This window comes from Microchirus variegatus (genome assembly GCF_963457635.1).
Source record: "Microchirus variegatus genome assembly, chromosome: 19".
NCBI lineage: Eukaryota > Metazoa > Chordata > Actinopteri > Pleuronectiformes > Soleidae > Microchirus > Microchirus variegatus.
Genome location: NC_139820.1, coordinates 20737783 through 20762482, shown reverse-complemented (window position 1 = coordinate 20762482; position 24700 = coordinate 20737783).

The window sequence follows — 24700 nt, the reverse complement described above, 5'->3', positions numbered from 1 at the left end:
TAAAATTCTCCCTAAAGCAGTTTGAGGAGTGCCTACATTCAAATGGCCACATCTTCTTTAAATATGATCTGATTTACATGTGTTAGACATTGTTGGAACGCTAAGAAATCATAACTCAAAATGTCCCTTGGCCTACGTGTTCGCGGTTTTACCATGGCTGGCAACAAATACGTTTTTTTATTGTCCATTACTGCCACCTTGCCCCATTGTTGCTGACACACATTAATGAAATTCATAAGAATAACCTGTTATGTGTAGATGCATGGACACAGTGTAACGCCAACTGTAAGTAAAGCACCTTTTTAATGTAATTTGTCAAATCTGGAAAACGAGTTGAACCACGTATTCTCATGCTATGTTCCATCATCAAACACGTATCAAAAACACTGTCCACTGATAATCACATATCAGGTCTAATCACATTGTCATATTGCACTATTTGCTAGAACCCATCAAAATTGACAGTTGTCAGTTCAGTGGGTTCACATGGGATCAAACTACAGTATGTGATCAGTGATTATTATGACAAACTGGCTTAATTGTCGATGGAAACTGTGGAAACAAGAATAAGTTTTTTCTTGTGTTCCCTCGTGTTTATAGCACAACGGCTGTGAGAAATGGTGGGAAGACTTAATGACAAAATGGGAGACATTTGTAACCTGTTATATCACTCATACAGCTGGCTTTTAGCATCTCATATCTTGTGATCTAAATGACACTATACTGAACTTAACCATCATTTTCTGTGCAGGTAAATATGGGTCTGGAATGTACGGAAGTAGGCAGGTCTGAATTATGTCATTGTTTAGCACTTAATGGAGCAATTTGAAAGTTTTTGCTTTTGCAACAATGCCTGCCAAGAGCTTCAGCGACTGTTGCATTTGCAGCAAAGCTGTTATAATTATCTCAGGCAGACTCAGACTGGGAAAGTGAAAGCACAATTTAGCTGGACCGTGGACAGCTGCTTGCCATGAGGCAACTAGAAGTGACAGAAGCGAACATATTGGCATATTGTTCTCCAGCTCTGAAGTAGGCAATTTTAAGAAAGAAATATGTGCTTGGGATTAAGATTACATTTTAACAGAACAATTGGTTTGCTTGACGTATTGGGATTACTACTAATTATATACTGGTAATGGAAATAAACTATTGCCATATTAACATTTTCTTTTGATTACTCTGACATCGCAGGGTTGCATGATGTGTCTGTGCAAGACACATCTGTGTGATGCAGCAAATACAAGCAGTATCAGAAACCACATCCTTAACAAATATGAAGTGATCGACACCATTAAACTGTTGTGGTTTGTCTCAAAAGCAATCGATATGACTTCCAGGAAAACCAGTGTTTACAGTAGTTGCCTGTATTTCCATCACAGTCATTTTGTACCTTACTCAACAATGTTTGGAACCCAAATAATAATGACTTAAATTGTTCACGTCATAATTTTCGTATTAGAAATCACCTCATTAAAGCAAGTGAGATCTCTAACTTAGTTCAGATCCACATGCAGTGCGTCTTGCTTTGGAATTGTCACTGTCTCATGCTCTAACTATTGTCATTGAAGTCAGTCATTTCCAAAGACTACGTCAGGACTCACAGATGGATCATGAGATACTTTTTGGGAGGTTCTCAAACAAATTAGCAAATTCCTTCCAACCTTTGAGTTTCAACCCATCATCCACTAGGAACCTTCCCAGAATTAGGAGCCGTGGACAGTCACTATGCTGTGCCAAGGGCTACCCAGCCTTTTTTGACCTGCTGGAGATTTGAACCGGCAACCCTTACACTTACAAGCCTAGTCACAACTGGCTTTGGGTACATCTTTTATAACATGCATAAAACTATGGTTTAATTCACTTACGTTGGTTTTCCAATTCAGAAATGGCTGTCAACGGTTTGTTACATGATGTGTAAATTTACTCGATTGTGATTTGGGTCATGGAAGTTTGCCGTCTTTAAAAAGTGATTCCCCACACAGAAAGTTTTGGAAACACTGATTTCACTGATTATCATCCAAGCAGACGGTTGCTCGTTCTCTTTCAGTTGTTTTTCAGAGGCTTTCTCTTTTTTCTGAGATGTCTCTTTTAGGCTCAGACTTCATACCTGTCACTCAGGCTCTGTTGCACGTGAGAGCGAACTGCATGCATTTACACCTCATCACTGCCATAGACTGACTTAATTCCTTTGGAAACATGTAACTCCTAATTTGCTTGTCTCTGGTCACCCATTGTCAAGAGCTGAGCCAAGTTACTGAGTGACTCCGATAATGAAGTGTACCTGCACGTATGCTGTCAATGTCTTTGTGAGTGGACAAAATTATTGATCTGGTAGGATGGATTCTGTCGGCTTCTTGACAGGGACGAGGCATCCAGACAGACCCAAAACATGGTGGAGCAATTCCATCATCCAGCTCGTAGGACCTGGAGCAGGAAGACATGTTTCTCAGCCTGGTCTCCCCGAAAACCATTGCATTTGTTTTCCCTGCAAACCACTGGAGACAATACTGTCCCTTTATTCTCCAGATAATCCAGGCAAGAGGGTGGCACCAGATCCAGGGCACGTCATCCGTCCCATGTGTCACAAACACAACACGTCCTGCACTTGTTTCAAAGTAAAAAAAACACTGCTCCCTTTTATTCAATGAAGATTTTTTGTGAGGGAAAGATTTCCAAAAGCGAAGCCTTTGTAAAACATAGCAGCTCCATAGCAGACTGTGAATGCATCTAGTGTGGACCTGGCCCTGGCCCAACAATGGCATCGTGAATTCTGTTGACGCTCAATACCAAATTTCAATACGTGAAGACTTTATCTCATCAGCGTCAATGAGCCACTAAGTATGCAGCATGCTGTTTGACTGAGATCTAACAGTGCAGGAAGTTACAACCAGAGACAGAGCTCATTTCCCAAAGGAGAACTGAGTGAGTCTGTGTCTGTGTTGTGTTTTGAGAGGCTCCTTCTTGTTTAATGAATGAAGGTATGTCGAGAAGGTATAAAGTGGGCAGAATAAATATGAGGGGAGAAAAAAGTTGCAGTCTTTCGCATCAAAATCTACTGTGGACAGCAGGGCATCAGGTAATCTCAACGATTTTCTCCAACTGTTATGGTTGTCCTGTAAAATTACGCATTTGTGTCAACAATGGAGGTTCATCATGAACTCAGTTACAGTTATTAGTTCTGTGTCGACGCAGAGCCTGTCGTAGAGTCTCTGCGTCGTCTCCGACTGCACAAAATTATTTTTTAAGTGTCCATCACTCCGTCAAGAACTACGATTTGTCCTCAGGACAGGCCGAGCAAAGCTGCTCTGTGCCGGCTCACAGTGAAACCGAGGGTCCACAGAGGCGGAGCTGATCACCGCCGACAACGTCGCTGCCAAACTATAAATACGTCATATCTTAACACACTGGCTAATTTATCGCCTCAAATTATCTTAGAACTGCGTTCCGTGACACAGAAAAGTGAGAAACGGCCACTGTTTCAACAACAAGAGTCTTTCTCTCTCTCTTCCTCTCTCGGACGCCATTGCTCACTTTAGCCAAAAGCACAACAACCTTGCGCAGCGACCCCTACTGATCGGGCGGGAAATTGCAGCGCGTATCCGTCCACGACGCAGAAGTATGAAGGCTCGAGAGACTCTAGAAAGGTAACCAGACTGGAGTTTTTGTCAGTCAGAACTGAAGAAGCCTCTAAGCTGAGGTGTTTTTAACTAAAACACAGCAAGTCCATGTGCCTAAATCTAAACATTCGAAGATGGAACAGATTCTTACATAGTAGCGAGGTTGTAATGCGTATCATGGGGCTGGATTTAAAGCAAGAAAAATGGACCGTAATGCACCAATGTGTGCCAACGCTGACGCTGCCAGATTTGCAGCTTCACACGAGAGCATGTACCGGTAGTTTAACAGAGCAAGATGTTTATAGCAAATTCCTGTTTCCAGTTTTCTGGAGCAGTCTGCTCTTTTGTGATGGAGAGGGTCTGCTGCACATGCATCATTTATAACAGGAGTCCATGGTAGATTTTTGCTCCCCAAAAGAACAGGAAATGTGTCACTTGACCGTGCATTTGCTGGAAACAAGTGAGAACATTTTGAATGCAGACTGTACATGGTACTCACGGACTGTATAATGTATGGCTCATTTATTTAAATGTTCATGTTTTTGTATCATATGAGACAGGTGGATCGGCGCCCTAGAACCCTCTATTGTCGGGACACCAATGGTTAAAAGTCCACATATTATTAGCACATATTTTTACCACAAAATCTTTATCAATCCCCAAATGAAAAAGTTTTGTGTGGCTTTTTTCGGGCCAACATCATCTCTTTTTCCTTTTTTTCCAGTTTGTCAGACATTGTTTACATTACATTAGGGTTAGGGTTTGACTTGTAATGACTTACCTTACACTATCATGTCCTGATGCTATTTAACATGAATCAGCTGCAGCTGTCCTCTCTCAAGGTTACAAGGCTCACGGCTGCTGCTGCTGTGGCTCTGTCTCCTCTTCATCTGCAGCCGTTTACTGTTCCACTGCTGCCTCAGCTGAGAGACAATAAACAGCAAAGTGTGTCACGCATTAGTGCTGACGCTGTGTGCCATCTTTAATTTAACACAAGGCTTGTTTGTACCGCAGCCTTCACATCAGCCTATGTACACCTGGAACATCATCACCATTAACTTCTGGGTGCTTTTTCTTAACTGAACTTTTCATTAAATTGTTTTTCATAAGTTGCAGAGTTGAGCACATTTCATAAGAGCTCCTTCTCTTTTTAACTCTGCTCTATTCAGCCAATATTAGCAATATAACCAGGAGAAAGCATCTGACCAAAATCACCTCGAAAGCTTCAATAAATAGGATAATTTTGAAATCCGTAGTGGATTTTTACCAATGATTGCATTGATTAAAAAAAATAAGTTCATTTCCATACTTCTCAAATGGCCTAATGACAAGTGCATCCATTTTTAAAATGTGTCACTGTATAGTGAAGTAAATATGTGTTTGTAGAAGTTACGGACATTTCAAGTAATTCAATTTACAAAGTTCCTTGTAAATTCCTCAAAACTCGCTCTCATGCTCTGGAGTTTGTTTTTGTATGTTTTCTTGAGTGGAGAGTTGCTGTTTCCATTATTAATTATCAAGGAAAAAATCATATACACACACAGATCTTCAGCAAGTCTTGCTAACAACAACCATTTCTGCGGAGACTCCATCTGCACACAATCTCCACATGACAGGCGGAGGCAGCGAAGCCATCGGCCGCATTCGGAGCCAGTCGCTTGATAAAATGCCTGACTGGAGCCAAATAATTGGCTAAAATGATGAACTGGTTTACCTCTAATCAGTGCTTTACAGAAACGTATCTTCTTCTTCTTCTTCAGCTTCTTCTGTGTCGCCACAGCAAATCACCTGCCTGCATCTTGCCCTATCTCTTGTGTCCTCTTCTGCTAAACCAACTGTCTTCATGTCCTCCTTCACAACATCCATGAACCTTCTCTGAAGGTTTCTGGTTTGTAGATTTATGTTGCTGAATGCTTTAAGAACAGTCTGCCAGACTGAAAGCACTCCTAAAGGCCAAGTTATACTCCTGCGTAAAGTGCTCTGCGTAGGTTACGTAGAGTCTCTGCGTCGTCTCCGGCTGCACAAAATATTTTTTAAGTGTCCGTCACTCCGTCAAGGGACAACGGAGACGGCAAGGGCTGCGATTGGTCCTCAAGACAGGCCGAGATAACGCTGCTCTGTGCCGGCTCACAGTGGCACCGAGCGTCCACAGAGGCGGAGCTGATCACCGCCAACAACGTCGCTGCCAAACTATAAATACGTCAAACCACACAAACCACGTGTTTAGACTCTAAATGGCTAATTTCTCGCCTCAAATTATCTTAAAACTGCGTTCCGTGACACAGAAAAGTGAGAAACGGCCACTGTTTCAATGTTATTCAGCTGCAACAACAACAACAACAACAGTCTTTCTCTCTCGGACGCCATTGCTCACTGTAGCCAAAAGCAAAACAACCTTGCGTGGCGACCCCTACTGATCGGGCGGGAAATTGCACTACGTATCCGTCACCACGACGGAGAAGTATGAAGGCTCGAGTCGTCTCCGTGGTTACGCAGTCGGATAACGCATTAGGCAGTCGGAGAAGTATAATGTGGCCTTTAGAACCTTCAGAACTATTACTGCAGTTAGTGAACATTAAATGCAGCAACCCACGATGTCTTCTAATGGTGTTTGTTGTGAAGGACAGGACACAAGTCACTTCATTATTCCTTTTTTTACACGCACACAGTGGCTCTAATCAGCTGGTGGGAAATTCCTGTGGATTTACAGCACCATTATTTCAGGAACACTGAAGAACATCTGTAAAAGTATAAAAACCCTTTCCTCCTGACAACTCCCTCATCTCAGGTCCTCACATTCTACTTTTCCCTGAACTCACACGGTGTCTCCCTCTCTGTCTGGCATCTTCACTTGCTTTCTTCTTGCCTCTAATTTCCAGAGTGTACTAGTAAACTATGTTGATCAATGAGAATGAGTCATAAATCTAAATGGAAATGCAGCCATTGCCTTTTAGCCTGTAAATGGATGTATTTCCCTCGGTCTCTAAAAGCAAAGCCAGGTGAATTATAGGATCCACAAGGCTGTGCTGCTGCGAGGGAGCTGCCTTGCATACTGAGCAGTCTGACAAACTGCCTCAGCGACCGGACATATGGCAACACTTGCATTGGTGGACACTCACACAAAGTGAGAGGGACACGCAATAATCACATATGAACAGCTGGTATTGTCAGCTGCCAAAATCTAAAGCCTGTAAAATAAACAAACAAAAAAACTCATATGGCAGTTTGAAATTTGACAAACAACTTAAATGTGTTCTTTGTTTCGATTTTTCAAACCGACATCATTTTAACCCTGAAAGCAGCTGCTTCCCTGGAGCTGCTGACAACCAAAGCACAACCTGGTCCACAGTGTTGGAAAAATGCCATGTGACAAGAACTGGATACCATTGCTCAACCCAACCCCTCTTGTTCTTTGCACTTCCTGGTTTGTTCTTTGCACTTCCTGGTTTGTTCTTTGCACTGTGGTTGTTTCTTTGCAGGCGGTCCTTACGAAGCTGTTTTGGATCTTTGGGGTGACTGCTCAATGGACCGGAAGTCTTGGAAGGCTTCGAGTCCCTGTCCGTCTGGAAGTCGTCCAAAAATCAAGCCAATCAGTCGGCAGCTTCCTAAGGTAAGCAAACACGAAATCATGGTGCAAAGAACAAATCATGGCGCACAAAGAACGAGTGTTTTTGCTTCATGAAAAGTGTTCTTTGATTCCTGAAAACTGTTAAAATATTGACGCAAATCTAATACCATATACCCAAAGTATACAAGTAATTACTTGTCTTTCATATGCAGAAGTTTCTAAAATCAGTTTTCTCCTTAATGTTCATCAGGGATAAACTTCAGCCTCTTATTTGATTTATAATGTGTTAACATTTTCTTTGTAGGTTTTTTGGTCTCAATCACTGCTCACGGTCGTCCTCACATCAAAATATGTTTTATGAAGAACCCAGATGGTGTTAGACGAACTGCAAAACCTGACTCTTCAAAAACAAATCAACTAGCACTTTGAGCTTACATTCATGATTTCATTTTCTGTGTCTTAGCTCAGTCCTTGATACTGATGCATTTGAAAATTCATCCATCCATCTTCTACTGCTTTATCCTCCACATGAGGGTCACAGGGGGCGCTGGTGCCAATCCCAGCAGGCGGGGTACACCCTGGACAGGTGGCCAGCCCACCACCGGGCCACATATATAGTGTCCAATTTGTATAAGTTACTAAAATCCTGCAAAACAATTACTAGACTATGTGTGAGATAGTGGTTCTGCACTGAAGTTTTGATCAATTTAAAGTAGTTTTCAGTGTTTAAAGATAGAATAGATCAACTCTTTTATATAATAGCTAACGTGTTTAGCATATGTCTCCGCTGCTCAGTTATTTTACTGGTAAGTTATACACCATCAGCACACATAAGAGGGGTTGCTGTGCAGTTGTAAGACCTCGCCCAGTGCTGCTGCTCAACTGCATGGCCGCTCATTTCATTACATAAGCTAAACACTCAAATGCAATTAGTCAGTAATGAATATCAAATTGTAAAACACCTAAAAAAAATCCCATGGACACTCACCTGGGCTGTGGTTAGCTGTGGGACACGGAAGTTTATGTGGGCTGTAATTTATGAGTCAATGTCAGTCTTTATTAATCATATCTTATACCACGCTTACAAATAAGCCTGCATGAATATGCATGTGAATATACTCACTGGCTGGTCAGCGTTCCACTTCCAGTACTTGATTAAATTTAATTACTGTTATAAATTAATTAGTGCTAGAGTAACACCAGTGGAGTTCATTTATTTGTGACGCACGTTCACAAAACAACAGATGTTGACCAAAGTGCTGTGGCGATAACAAAAAGCAAAAAAAAGAGACACGTAAAAAAGAAAAAAGAGGATAAAGATAAATCAAATTCATGAACTTAAAATGATAATAATAATCATAATAATACAAACATATTGTCACTCACAGTGGTGTAGTGAGAGTCGGTGTGTGCAACAGTTGCCCTTGGAAACCGTGTCCAAACAGGTGCACATGAGCCTGGTTAGTTCATTTTCTTCAAAAACAGGATGTCTGCCACTGGCTAATGAGCCAGTTGGCTGTTGTTAATCTGAAGCTGGGCCAAGTGCACATAAGTGGTGTGACTCAGGACAGCAGCTCAAACTTTACAGATCAATCAGAGTCACAGCATGTCCTGCATTTTAAGCTGAAGTCGTTTAAGTATTTATTTTGTGCCTTGTGCTGCTACGTTGGTATTGAGCTGAGCACTGGCTGGTTTCTTACATTATTTAAATCAAAATTGCCCCCATTATGTGATTCATTACATCTGTCCAGAACTGCAGTGTCAAAAATGAATCCCACAAACTCTGAGTGTCGTGACTCTACAGGTGTAGCAGTGCTAGTATTTACAGAAAGTGTCCTTGTATTGTGGTTTGAGTTGATTACTTTTATATTTTGTATAATGTTTTATTTTTTGCATTCCTTATTCTTTATCATGATATCTGTTCTATTTTCTTCTATTTTCCGATGTTAGGCAACTTTTAATTGACTGCTTGACACAGTTGACAATAATATGTAACTTTTAAAAAAGTATGAATATAACAAGTTTATCACTTTGTAGTAACAGGGAAACACGGCAAGTGACGTGTTACCACATGTGTGATTCTTTTGTAAGCCAATACAACTGCAGGTTTCAGCAAGTCAAATTCAATTTAATGCCACCTTGAATAAAAAATGTAAGACTGAAAACACTACAAATATAGACGATAGTTGGGGGATCTCGCTGTTTATTACAAGCCAAGCATAGCGTGTGTGTCATTCAATGAGACTAATTCGAGTTTATTGACCATAAAGTGATTCTCAGTGCTCTCTGGTTCAATAGCTGTATGTACAAGTGCAGTTTAACTGCATGTTTCCGACCAAGTATACAACTACATCTCATACAGACTTCTTCCACAGGCATTGAAGTCCTTGGATGCCCTTGGTACAGAGGTCCTCATCCGACCCGATGGTCATAAAGCCCTCAAAAGTAGATATGACCTTATTATCAGTCTGATACTGCATAGGGAACAGAAAATAGTCATATATATATATTATATTGAGGGTTATCACCAGTTTAAAAGCCACAGTCATGCACAGCAGTCATTGCAGTCAGCGTTAGTACTCATTTTCAAAGTCCTCGATTGCTTTCAAATGTGGGTTTATCCGAAAGGAAACTAGTCAGTTTCATGAGTCTGTGACGTATAGGTAGAATTTAATGTATGCCAAGTTTCATTGCTCTGGCAATCACTCCTTCTCAGTCAGTCAGCCTATGAACTTTTCAGCCCACCCTCATATTTTTTAAGAGCATACAGAGAATAATCTTTTAATTCAGTACATCCATTTACTGGAAAGGCAAAACCTTTATAATGGTAAGGCTCAAAGAAAATCAAAATCCTCCGCATCATTTATTTTATCAGAGATATGTTTGTGTTTTTAGAACAATGCAGCCTCTCAGGCATCATCACGGCATAACCTACGAATGTTAATCTCGTTTCTGCTATAAAGAATGGTTGGCTCTAACAGTATTGAATATCAGCCCAGCATAACAGTAGCTTTAATACAAAATATCAGATCTGGCCTGGAGAATCAATATCTAATCTGAATCTTTCCCTGAACATATCCCCTGTTTTTCTCTCCTCCCGCCTTCACTGTTCTCTGATCACATCTTCCACTGCTCAGTATATGGTCGACATGCTGAACGGTTTTCTTTTTCCTTGTTCTTTTACAGGAATCACCTCAAAGTGTCTTTACCTGTGTTCATACCATACCATTAACATGCCTCTTGTGGACAGCTCTAAATACACCATTGGCATTGGATTGTGTCTCCACACGGGTCTCAAGTGACCACTTTTGGTTTCTCACTCCTTATGCAAATGCACACGTACTGTGGCTACATCATTGCTGAAGGCGACTAGTCCACTCTGCTAAAAGGTCGGGATGGAGATCTGGAAAAACACTTTGAGCAGGCTACATTTTGAATTCAAATGTCCGAGCCCCCTTTTTTTCTTCAAAGTGAGGGCTGAGTTGATAGAACACAGAGGTCGAGCTACTGTAATTTACACACAACACTGTCAATAACCACTTGTCAAACAGTGACGCGGGCAACCGTGATCCTGTACAATATGACACTGCAACGATCCAAAACACGTGCAGGAGGAGAAACGAGACAACAAAAACACATGCAGAAGCAAAAACACAACACAAACCCAACCGGCCACCGTAATAATTACCTTGGCACGACAATGGCAAGTTCTACGACATCACAGTTATGCAGGTAGACGTGCAAGCACTCTCCACTTCTTAGTACATCAAGGAGATAAACACAACCATCAAAAAAAGGTTCCCGTTGGAGCATTTGGGAATCATCTCTGACCTCGACGCCGTGCTAAATGCCTCTCGCAATCCAGGTGCTGACAGCTAAATGAAAAGCTACGGACTGGAAGCCTCGGAGCGTGACTGTGACCATTACGAATCACGCAGAGGCGCAGCTTTGCTGCTGGTGCAAAAAGGAGCGGATGCTGCGGGATTTCAAGTGGATTTCAAGTGGATTTCAAGCGAGTGCTAGCAGGATCGGGAAATATTCATGCCGACTTGTTATTACTTCCCTTGGAGAAATGTATACTCAACAAAAATATAAACGCACAAACTTGAAATGGTGAACAAAAATAGAATGTCATGACATTTGATCAGATTCTTGATGCATTTGTTTATGGGGTGATTCGTTTTGCTCAAACCCAGTAGTCCAGTGTCACACAGTGCCACTCCTATTGACTACAATCACTCCTATTGACTACCAGAGTCAATCTCCATGACTCTGGTGAGTATTTCAACTCACCAGAGTCATGGAGCATGGCAGAGTGGTGGTCAATATGTGTGACCAGTACTCAGACACTCCTTATGGTCTGGTCAATACAAGGGCACACCAAAATGTGGACTTTTGTCACTTGCCAACATGCCGCAGATGTCACAAATCATGAGGGAGCGTGCCATTGGCTCATGCTGAGTGCCGGGTTGAGCGTTAACTGGGTTAAAGTTAACCTCCTGGTCCAGTAGAAACAGCGCCACCAAGTCATCACGTTCCAACCCTTTCTGGGCTTTTATATTTGTCGCCACCATTTAAACACAGCACTGATGTTCACTCTTGGATCGCTCTGCATCAGCCTTTTTCTTGGCAGTGGCTTTCCCAAAAACATCTTTCATTTGCGACCAACACCTGTCGTTGGCACCTTTTCTGCCATAATGTTGCTGCAACTGTCTCGTTTGGATTTAGCGAGCTAGCATAAGCTCTGGCTTTGTCTTCTGAGCAGCAAGAGTGGTGCGTGCATGGGAGAAGGGGGGGTTGGCAGTTTGATTGATGCATCACAATCCAATTCATTTGTTTGGGGCGTTCAGTATGAATGGATGGTATTTTTACAGGCCTGTCTGTTCCACTGGTGACATTTTTCATTTTTATGACAATGCTTTAATTAATTGGTTGCAATCGGGTTGTGAAGAGTATTTTTAGCAATACAGGAAAAAAAAAAATCCAGAAAATGATCTGCCATCATGTGCCGTGCCAAGTCATGCCGGGACTGGATAGTGGAAAATCGCCTTTCTTATATAATGTATATATATTTATATAATATATTCTATTTCTACCTTGTTGTGATTTGTGGCTGCTGTAACTCTGCAAATGTCCTTGTGTGGAACAAATAAAGTAATGTCTTGTCTTGTCGTGTAAAACACGTTTACTGTATAATGTTGTGTTATGATATTCGCTGAACTTTGAAGAGGTATAAAAATCCATAATTGTATTAGTACTTTATGATTTCACTTTTCTTGGAATCAGTACCTCTTGAACTTCATACACAAGCAATTTAAAGTATGTTTACTGTATATTTTTTGGAGTAATCCAGGGTCACTACACAATAAAAGTACTTCATATTATTTGTGTATGAAGTACAAGAGGTACAATGAAAGTGAAACCATAAACTACTAATAATTATATATGTATATATATATATATATATATATATATATATATATATATATATATATATATATATATATATTTATATATGCAGTGTTACAGCAGCCGAAAATGATATCAAGGTAGAAACAAGTAAAAGAGAAAATAAGGTAAAGAAATAAGAGTATAATAAATATATGCAAAGACTTGTAGGAGACTCCACTTTTTACAGTGTATAGTTACATTACATTATACTAATGTTTGATTTGACAAAATTATGTAATCTGTAATTATGATAAAATAGTGTTGACGTAATAATTTAACATTTTTATTTTCAGTACGTTGTGATCGCCTTCAATAGGACTATATTATGAAACCGGAAATAGGACAACTTGGTTTGGACCATTTGAGCAGAATTGACATAAAGGAGAGAATATCGGCGCAATTCACGTTTAGGAGCAGCTGATTTAACACAGAAAGACAAGTGATGGCTGACTTGGACCGCAGTCGTTTAAATGATAAACCGGAAATGGCTGCAGGGAGTGGTGAGGACAGCACAGATCATCGGGACTTCTCTTCCATCCATTCAAAACACCTGCCTGCAGATGCTGTGTCAACAGAGAGAACAGAACATGATCAAGGACTCCACCCACAGGTCTGCAACATGGACTGTTTACCCTCCTGGTTTTCGCTGCTGTCCTCTGGGAGGAGGTTTTTGCAGCATCAGGACCAGAACTCTCAGTAACTCCCAGCAACCCCTGAACAGGACCATGACAACCATGTTGAGGTGACAACCTGTCTATAAAGTCTTTTCTGATGAGTACAAGAAATAATCGGCTTGCATCAGCATGGTGTTTGGCAACAAATAGAGCAAGCAAAGCAACATAAAAATCGAGTTTCTAGTGTCGAGGTCCAAGAATGTAGCCTTAGTGTGAACTTACTCACTGTAAATGACGTAAATACATTGAACATTTGGCCACACCTGAAAGTTCTGAGTAACTGTTCCAAAATATAGCAGACTGGGTGTATTTTTGGACGGCTGGTAGTAGAGAAGATTTAAAGAAACACCACTGACAGATTTTTGATAAAGCCCACCCACTACATCAGCAAGCCAATGTACCATTGTAGCTCTTAACCTGTGCCGAGGTGAGAAATGTGCCGTCACAGGCTGTTTACGTCGCTCTGTCCCCTTAATCGCCAACGACAGAGGTCATAGCTGCACCACTTCCACCTAATACGGCCACAAAGACACCTTGTCTTCAGCCCTAATGGGGTGCAGATGGGGCTCCACCACCCACAGAACAACAAGCGGATAACTGTGTGTTGAAAATGGCACAGGTAATGAGATAAAATGAGTTTGAAAATTGGGAAGAGATTGGGGGGGAGAAATGAAATGAAAGGAGGAGCGGAAGGGGAAAGGAATAATGGCATATTGGCAGAAAGAGGTGATGCTTAGAAGAAAGGAATTAGCGAAGATTGGGAATCAGATGAAGAGACGAAATGGGGAGTAAAAATGAAAAAATGGTCAGTGGAATGGGTAATTGGTGGTTCCACACAGCAAAGTTCTGTGGAGAGGCTTACAGGCTTGTCACGGGATCCCAGGGTGTCCTCAGTGGATGGTAGTTATGGGAAATTCAGCTCTTTAGGCTCTCAAGTGGAACCTTGTTGATTAAATTAATTTATGACCGAATTATGTGTAAAATGAAAAAATAAAATACAATATAGCACGTGTATATTATTAACATGGCTTTATTAATACAACTTAAAGCGGAACTAGACCGGAAGTTCCTATTAACGCTGTTTTTTTGGTGTGTATCTGCGTCATTACCTTGTTTATGAAGCCCTGACGGTTCTAAACAAACAGTTCAGCCATTGCTGAGAACGTTGTGGTTTATTGTAATCTCGGGGCTCAACGAGATCACTGAAAATCCCGTAATAGTTACGTAAGCACAACCGAACAACCGATCGTCCTGCTCCGGGCAGTAGTCCGGGCACATCCGGTTGCGTACATTGAACCGCAGAAGAAGAATAACGTCCGTTGTGGAGGTGTTTCACAAGCAACAGTGTCTTCTGACTCTGGGTCTGACTCCGGTTTAAAGTCATTAAAGGGACTGCGGCGGGGAGTCGTGACAAAGCCATTTTTAAACACTGTTAAAACAATGTTTTGATAATGAGGAGCAGTGCATCCGCCGTTCCAGAGGGGGGCGCTGCGCTTCTGAGAACGGATGTGCTGGATAGTACCGGCCAATCACAAGACTCTGTCTTCTGGGGGTGAAAGTTCACTCTGAAATCTCGCAGCAGAAAAACACCGTCAGAAAAGAGGATTTCTATCGGCTCGTTTACAGCAACTAGGAGGTTTTTGACCATAAAAACTAGTTAATATATGTAAGTAGACCTCCATAACTAACATTTATGTGCAACAGGACCACTCTATGTCACCTTTAACATGGAACATAAATAATTTTAAAATAAAAAAGGGCCAATCTGGTTGTGTTTATTATTCCTAAATGCGCAACTAGGCACCCACTAGCACCTTTCATTAAAAGCAGGGTTCCTTTCTCCACTAATTGCACTGTTGGATGAACAGTTGTCATGTTTGTGCAGCATGCTCCATAAGAAATGTTTACTTTGCAATGTGCACACGCTGCTTTTGACGAGTCTTACACGTTAAAATGTGTCCAAACTTTACTCCGTTTCCTGTCACTCATCTTCATATGAATTCCTGGAGAAAAAGAGTTCATACGAAGTTTACTTCAAAGCTCTAATCCTAAGGCTCTCTTTCGTGACCGACTCATCACTAGTGGACAGACTTCACTCATCTTTCAGCGATGGCCAGACCTCAACGTACTCTCAATTAAAAGAGCGGTTTGGGCCAAAAAAAGGAAACCAAAACTCAAACAGTGCTTGCCTTTGGTTTTTTAAAGACCCTGCTGTTCTGTCAGCCTGTCCTCTCTGTCGCTCTCTCACACACACACACACACACACTACAAATCCATCACTCCATATTCTACCCCTGCCTCGACCACCCCCCCCCCCCCAAAGGGTGTCCAATTTACATTGTGACATGGGGTGTTAAACATTTCAGAGTACAGACACAAGCAGATACGCTCGTGAGGTGGGAAAAGGCTGAGTTTTCACACATCGCCAGTTTGTGAGGATTTTCCCAGCCAAGCCATGAAATGGGATATTGTGTTGTGCCAAAATCTCTCTCTCTCTGTGTGTGTGTGTGTGTGTGTGTGTGTGTGTGTGTGTGTGTGTGTGTGTGTTACAGTGTCGGCATCTTGATGTGATGCAGTCTTTGGCGTTTTTTTTTTACATCCAAACCTTGTTGCTAATCTGCAAATAATGGAAATGTCAAGAGTGAAATGAGTATGTTTTACACATTGCCATTTCTAGAGATGTTGCTCACAGGAAGCAAGCATTCCCACTGCAAAGAGGAGAGTTGGGTGGTAGAACACAAGAAGGAAATATCTCCAAATATATCCAAGTAGCATAACCTCAGATCATGATGGGAAATGTTGTTGCAGAGGATTTGTGAAAAAGACATCCACCACAGTTTGAAACCAGCTTGAGATCAAACATGGCTGCACATGTCAGCGTGATGAGAAGATTCCTGGATGCTTTTATGGAGAGAATGCTATAAATTATTGAGGGAAAAACACACTTTTTACCCATCCCTGACCAGGTGTTTTTTTTGTGCCTAAACCTAGTAGCGGTCAGTAACTGGGTTTAGAGTAAAATATTCAAATACTTATGCACTACAACTGACAACCTTTTATGTTACCCATTGGTCATGAAGCTGCTTTGCTGCTTTAAAGGGGAAATAAGTAGTTTATAGTGCCATCTAGAGGAGAGGCTGAAATTTACAACAAAGACCTGCTGCTCTGCTCACCCCCTCCCTTCCCTGAGCGCTACGGTATCCGCAGCTGGTCAAATGTCGTCCTCGTTGTCTTTCTCCGTGTCAGCAGATGAGGTTCGTGAGGTGAGGGAGAGGGCGAGCTACCGCTGGAGGCGGGACTTCAGCTACAAGTAAAGAGACGCTTGTTTTGTTCTCTCGCGTTTGTCCTTACAGGCTCCGGTAGAAACATGGCGTCTCGCTGCTAACAGTGGCTATGCAACCGCGGCCCGCGACCATGTTATTTTAAATGACTTTTTGAAACACTACGAAAATGAAACAAAAACTATTATACAGCGACTAGACAATGCAGGAGCACATAATATTTATAAAAAAGTGGATTTTGGGTTATATAAACCCATAAATACTACATATTGTACCTTTAATCAATCAATCAATCAATCAAGTTTTTTTCGTATAGCACTTTACAATAGCCAGACGGTACCCAAAGTGCTTTACATAAAATCAATAAAATAATACATAAAAATAATATATAAAAACAATACGTAAAAACAGAAAGTGCTACTTGTGCTGCAGGGTATTAGAGGTCTTCTAAAAGTGCATAACAAAAATAAAAAACAGGTAAAATATGCACACCTCAGAGAAGGACTACCCTAGTCAGAGTTAAAAGCCAATCTAAAAAAGTGTGTCTTGCAAGGCGTATCTTTACTGTTGTGTTACCTAATTCTTACAGTGAAATGATTCGACAGAACATGACAAAATGATACAATTCATGTGTTAAATAGCTGCTTTATTTTGATATTGTGGGCATGTGTGTGTGTGTCAAACAGACTCATCAGACCTGCATGTTTTGTCTATTTAAAGTAAGATAACTTTGTTTCTGTTCTTCTGCAATTCAAAATGTATTTGTACATTAATCAAAGCATTATATTGCATTGAATCACACTGTGTAATCCTCCCTGAATCATATCATAATCCATGCATGTTTCTCGATATATACATATATATATATGCTGACATAAAGAGATGTTCACCCCTTGTAAATGACAGATTCAAAAAGGCATCGTAGAATCCTGGAGACTGGGTTGTGTTCTGCGTACAAATGTGAAAATAAAAAAAAAAATCTAATTTTAATCCCGATTTCATTATTCCTAACCATCATCACATGCTGTTAATATCATTAGACTGTCATGTGTTAACTCCTGCCCTCACCCTTTATCCAGACCGTCTGCTGCCTCGGTAATGAATATGACCTTTAATGTCTGCATGAAAACGCTGGAGTCTGCTCTATAACCCACGACTCCTCTGCTCACATGATCCATTTCTGTGTAATTAGAAGCATACTTGATGTTAATTTAATAAGCTCATTATTGCCGAAGTCAATATGCTCTGTTAGGGGAAAGGCTGTTTGCCCTTCATAGTCAGAATACAATTACAGATAAAACAGGAGTCAAACTTTCTATTAGTTTATGACAGGGATACTGGGTTTTGCGTGTGGAAGTATTATTTCGAGATATCTCTAAATATAAAATTGAAACCCCTTAGACTTCGCTTTTTCATAAACACAACTTACACCTTTGGAAAATTCGAGAGGAAATTGGTTTATTGCAGACATATTAAAAAAAAAAAAAAGGAATATTAAACAGATTCTTGTCTCTCTTTTTTGTTGTGAAACAGCAAAGAGATTCTTGCAGTAACTGGATGAACAGAATTGCAGTAAATTTGCCTGTGGATTATTCTGTTATTATCCAATCTACTGAGTTGTTGTTGATGATGTACAGTCCAAACAGTTAACTCAGCAGTGAATAGCTTGATTGTGCCTCATTCCCTTTCCTTTTTTCATGTTTGAATAAACAAGAAAAAAACTTTAAAACCGTCATAACACATGTGGAGGGGGGTTGTATCCAGTGTGTGTACATAAAGCTTCAAAATGGTTTTCACTGATGTTCGCTTTGAGCTGCTGTCTCAGCTGAGTGTGTGTGCGTGTGTGTGTGTGTGTGTGTGTGTGTGTGTGTAATGCGCTGATTTTTTCCCCCTCGTCCTCATAATTTCATTTCTTCACATCGTGCTGAATGTGCATGGCGGGAGGCTGCGTAGCAATTTGCATCCAAATTATCCGCACTTTTGCCCGAATATTCGCAATGTGTAAGGTCTTGTGCAAAGACCTTAAGAGTACACAAACCAAATGATTTGTTTTCATTATAGACTGATTATAGCTATTATATTCACTATAAATGGCAAAAACTGGAACTTTAAAGGTGCCATATGTAAGAATGTGGCCAAAAACGGTTACTACATTCAAATTCAACATACCGAGGTCAAAATCTACATGACTGTCATTTATCGTCCACCAGAATAACTGGATGATTTTCTTGATGAGCTCGACACCTTGCTCTCCTCCATCCCTGAGCATGTCCTCGGTGATATGACTTAGACAATCCCTGCTCTTCAGAGTTCCTCTCACTGATGCTCTCCTTTGAGCTACAGCAGGTTCACAGCTCTCTAACTCACAAAGCTGGCAAAGCTTGATCTCATTCTAACCGGAAATTGTTCCTCGGATACCCTCGTGCTCACACCTTTACACTACTCTCACCACTGTTTCATTCACTTCAGTGTGGGTCTCCCATAACAAAACTTCTACCCCATGGTTTCCTTCCCCCGCAACCTCCGCAACCTGTATCCCACCCATTCTCCTCCCATGTAGCTTCTGCTCTTAATGATAGCACTGTCCAGGGCCGTTTCTAGCTGTTTGGGGGCCCTATGCGAGATACTATTTGGGGCTATACTATACTATTTTTTTTCAAACTCATACATGCAAATAAAGACAGGTACTTTTAATTTTCAAAAAAATAATAAAATATGAGTCTGAACTTGCAGTTTGGGGGCCCCCTGGTGGCTGTGGGGCCCTATGCAGCTGCATAGTCCGCATATAGCAAGAAACGGCACTGGCACTATCTCTGATCTACACTGAGCTCTTGTCTGGATAGCATGTGTCCTCTCTCCACCAGACCTGCTCCATGCTCTCAGTAAAACTCAAACTAATACTAAAACTAAGCATTTACAAAATAATAAAAACTATTAAAAACTAGCAAACCCGCTCTAAAAACTCATTTAATTTTCAAAACGAAAATCCAAAATGAAATCAAAACTATGATAACCTTTCAGTGTACCATACCTTTCATCCTACGTCAGCTGAGATTGGACTCATGTGGATGATAAAGTGGTAGAAAACAGATGGATGAATTTAGGTATCATGTTTGAGGCCGATTTAAGGGAAAAACAAACCTGTCAATAAATGGATTACCAACATAGCTATTGCTCAATTTATTCAGCCAGCATAAACTCATATACTGTTTTCTGTGGGAGCTCCTCATGCTTGTACCGTGTATGTTTGTGTGTGTGTGTGTGTGTGTGTGAGTGCATTTTGTCAAACATTATCCACCTCCAAGGCCTGATTCCAAGAACCAACATTTTTTTATTTTACACTTTCCTGAATCCACAGAGCTTTGTCTAATTATTTCCTTGGCTTTAGTGAACGCAGGCTATCTGTGCCACAGTGAGAGAATGAAGCTGAAAGCAGTGGAGGCAAACACACACACACACACACACACACACACACACACACACACACACACACACACATCTGGACAGGCAGAATAGGATCAAGCTTGCAGACTCCCTTCAGCCTGATCCCTGCTATTCCTCTGCACTAAGCGCCGCTTTCTCCGGTTCTTATCTTCTCAGCTGTTTGCACCTCACCGGCGAAATCTCAAATCCCAGCCATACCTAGAGGCAGGGGCAGCCAGCGCTAACACGCTAACGCTGCACACAATTCAACAATGGTTTCCTAGCAACCGACACTGTTGCCATCATAAAAAAAAAATGTAGCAGGCTCTTCATACCTGTGTTGGCTGGCCTGGAATGTGTGTGTGAGCATTGCACTTGCACATGCTGATGTGTGTAACTGGAGCAGTAGTGATGTCCATATATCACTTTTTAACCTTACAAAAGAAAATCACTTTCAGTCGACCATTTCTCTGTGCTCAGATATCACTTTGCTATTGCGATTGAACATCAATTGTAAGCACACGTGGTGTGTTCCTCCCGTGGGCGTCGGGTGGCTTAAAAACTTATGTCTTGAACACGAAAAAATACAAGGGGAAAAAACCTACTGGCATTAGATATGTGTGTTGTGATTTGGCCAGCTCAAGCTAAAAGTTACCATCTGTGTTGAGAGCTACACTTTGAGACGAAGGCAGAGAACGGACTAAAAAAAAAGAAAAATCCATGTTTCTGTACCAGTGGAAAGACAAAAGACCATCTGCTTTATTTGTGCCACCACACTATATTAGTGAAGCTTATTTTAAGCAAGCCAAATGGAAAACTGGTGACGCTCCATACGCATATGTATAATAGCTTGTGCCACCAAGACATTCAGGCTTTATAAACGCTGCACTAAGAGATTCTGTTCATATTAACAATTCATTTCAAAAAATGGACTCATACTGGCCTTACATAGAGTCTTACTTGTCTGTCCTGCATTACACACAATGTAATATAGCATTGATATATGTATTACACTATTTTTACACTAAACAGGTTTTTTTTGGGGCTGATCGTGATGAGGAAGTTACACTTTCTTCTCCCATAAAAAGTGTCATTTTCCATAATCAAAACCAATGACCAATGACACTTCTCACTGGGATAACAAACGATTTTCATAAATACAATTTTGTGTGAAAAATCTGCTCTTTGGTGGCTGCCATGTTGGATGTATACAAAAGCTTGACTTCACTTGTCAAGCCTGTCTCTACACGCTTAGAAATAAGGGTTCCAAAAGGGTTCTTCTACAAGGGCTGAGGTTCTACCTGGAACCATTTTTCTTCTGAAAAACCCTTTGCAGAAGAAAGGGGTTTTCAAGGGTTCTTGGTAACACTAATGGTTCCAGTAAGAACCCTTTAAAACCCCTTTCCTGAATAAAGGGTTTTAAAAGGGTTCTTGGTGGAACCTTTATAAAAAGGTTCTACCTGAAGCGAAAAGGGTTCTCCTATGAGGACAAGCCGAATAACCTTATATGGTTCTACTTAGCACTTTTATTTCTAAGAGTGTAGTTTGCCAAGGGTTTGTGTTATTTTTTTCCTTTTTATGAGATCCTGAAGTTGCTCAAAGTTGTATCCTTCCCTAAAAAAAAAAATCATCCTCAACTTCCTGTAATGAATGCAAGTACAAATGAAAGGCATAGGTAACTGAGTTCTTCATATTTCATATATTTCATACAAGGAAAGAATACCCTGAATTTACTTTTTCTCCATTCTTAGTGGATTTTAAATTAAAAACAGTGGCCAGTATGCAGGAGCAGTGTCACAACTCAATTTTAATTAAAACTCACGCAAATTCTAGATCTAGTATAATGGATATTTTGATTAAAACAATCAATAGAATAGAATAAAATACAGATACAATAAACACTGAATCTTCTTGAAAATGATGTCCCATTGCTTGAAATAATTATAAAATGATGAATTACTTTTAAGAGAATTAATGAGGCGTATTGGAATTGGTCAATAATAATCAAATTAAAGGAGATTGCGAACACAAATGAGAAAATAAATGAAATTATCCATCAAATGAATACAAGGACGGTGTGAAGCATATCAATAAAATACGATTACACAGGCAGTAAACAAACAAAAATGGAAGCTGCCAACAGCATGTGCTCTGTTCCTTCCATCACAGTGAAGGAGTGCTGTGTGTTAGCATGACATAATGTATGTTCAGGTGTGGGGGAAGGCTAATCGCTGCTAATTACCTCCGTGTTAATGGGCACATTAGGGGCAGCTTTCACTGGGATGGTGTGTGAAGCTGTGCTGCAGCAGCTTCAATTCATCAAAGCACTGCAAAGTCACTGCAGGCTTTTGGCTCCTCCACAAAAAATACTTTCCAGAGTACTTTTTTTTTTCCCCCCCTTCAGTCCTTCACTTTTTGGAACACTTGTAAGGGAGGGTTGTCTCTGCTTTGTGTAACAGGGAATTAGGGGCTTTGGTGTGAGCGATGGATGTGGAATTATAATCCCGGTGTCTGGCTCGTCGGGGAGCCAAGCAGCAAGATTTACGACACCTGGGTTTCTAAATGCTCGGCTTTTGAGATAACTGGACATGTGTGATGGAGAATTTATAGCCATCACAAAGCCATAGACTTAATGTCTGACCTGCGGTAACCTGATGTGTCACATACAGACCTGTGTGAGTCAGTAAAATATCTAAGCATTATTATACTGGCTCAACACTCTGAAACATCCTCAAAAGGCAAAGATGATCCAAGTGGTGTTACTAAAACTAATGGTTCCTCAGTTTAGAGAGGATCTCTCCATGTTCCCCTTGGACCTTTGTGCATGCATAGTTCAACATGTTTGACTAGGGTAAAGGCCACATTGTACTTCTCCGTCTGCTTCTGCGTCGTGGACGGATACGCACTGCAATTTCCCGCCCGATCAGTAGGGGTAGTAGCAAGACTGTTGTTGTTGAAACAGTGGCCGTTTCTCACTTTTCTGTGTCACATAACGCAATTTTAAGATAATTTGAGGCGAGAAATTGGCCATTTAGAGTCTAAACATGTGCTGTGTGTGTTAAGATATGACGTATTTATAGTTTGGCAGCGACGTTGTCGGCGGTGATCAGCTCCGCCCTCTGTGGATGCTCAGCAGTAACACAATTTTAAGATAATTTGAGGCGAGAAATTGGCCATTTAGAGTCTAAACATGTGGTTTGTGTGTTAAGATATGACGTATTTATAGTTTGGCAGCGACGTTGTCGGCGGTGATCAGCTCCGCCTCTGTGGATGCTCGGTACGTAACACAATTTTTAAGATAATTTGAGGCGAGAACATGCCCATTAAGAGTCTAAACATGTGCTGTGTGTGTTAAGATATGACGTATTTATAGTTTGACAGCGACGTTGTCGGCGGTGATCAGCTCCGCCTCTGTGGACGCTCGGTGCTCACTGTGAGCCGGCACAGAGCAGCTTTGCTCGGCCTGTCCTGAGGACCAATCGCAGCTCTTGCCGTCTCCGTTGTCCCTTGACGGAGTGACGGACACTTCAAAAATATTTTGTGCAGTCGGGGACGACTCTACGACAGGCTCTGTAACCTACGCAGAGCACTTTACGCAGGAGTATAAATTGGAATTTAGGGCTAACGCGACACAGTTATGGTGATAATACCTCATAGAAATACACTTCAAAACGCCGGAACTGCACCTTTAACATCAACAAACTTTGTCCTTGTAACTATGTCAATGGACAACATGTCTTTTCTGGCCAGGCACCACGATCCAAATGAGTATGCATACAGTGTGCATGGGGACCAGCGTGGACAAAGACTGATTCTCTAAAAATGGATGATTTATTCAACAAACCCTTTCCCTGTCATCACAATATCACACATTTGACTTGGCCTCAAGCTTAGAGTGACACCGTATAACAAGTCACTGTTAATGAGGTCCGCTGCTGCGGTAGTTAATGTTCCATGGGAATCTCATGTTAATTATGGGAGGAAAAGTCATTGTTTCCTAAAACAGTCAGACCCTCAGGTAAGACCGAGAAAACTCAGAACTTTGTAACTTGACAAACGAACAGGCCCAAATCAAGCATTTTTTTTCTCCAACCACTAACGCTGTTGTTTTGGCTGTAAACCCTTGTGTAAGCAGGAAGTAGCTATGTCTGTCTGGGAATTCTGCTTCCGAGTAGTTTCCTCAGGCAATTTACGATACCCGTTTTGTGGATTTTGCTTTTTAATGAAAAATAAATGTTAATTTATCCTCATTAATTAACCTCGATCGAGCTGAAATATTCTTGGCATTTACCCAGATACCACTGCAAAATACTTAAGTCTCAAAGCTTGTGATCGCACAACTATTCCACATGAGTTCACTGATGATCTTCAGTGATAATGCTGGAGATGGTCTCAGAGCAGGATGGAGAGATGAATGACCTTCTTTCTCAGCTGCTGTGTTGGGCTCGTTAGTGTTTGTGAGTCTATGAATTATAATCTCAACCATGTAAATATATCATCTTAACCATGACTGCCATATTTACAGGATTTAGGGTGAATTCCATTTCCTTGCTTAATCCTCAATCTCAAAAATGCTCTCCCTCTAGTCCAAGTGCTGTCCTGATTCCCAGAAAAATTAAGTTGAGGCCAAGTTTAAGGGCTGTATCGCCCTCAATATTGAGATTTTCCAGAATGCCCAGAATGCAT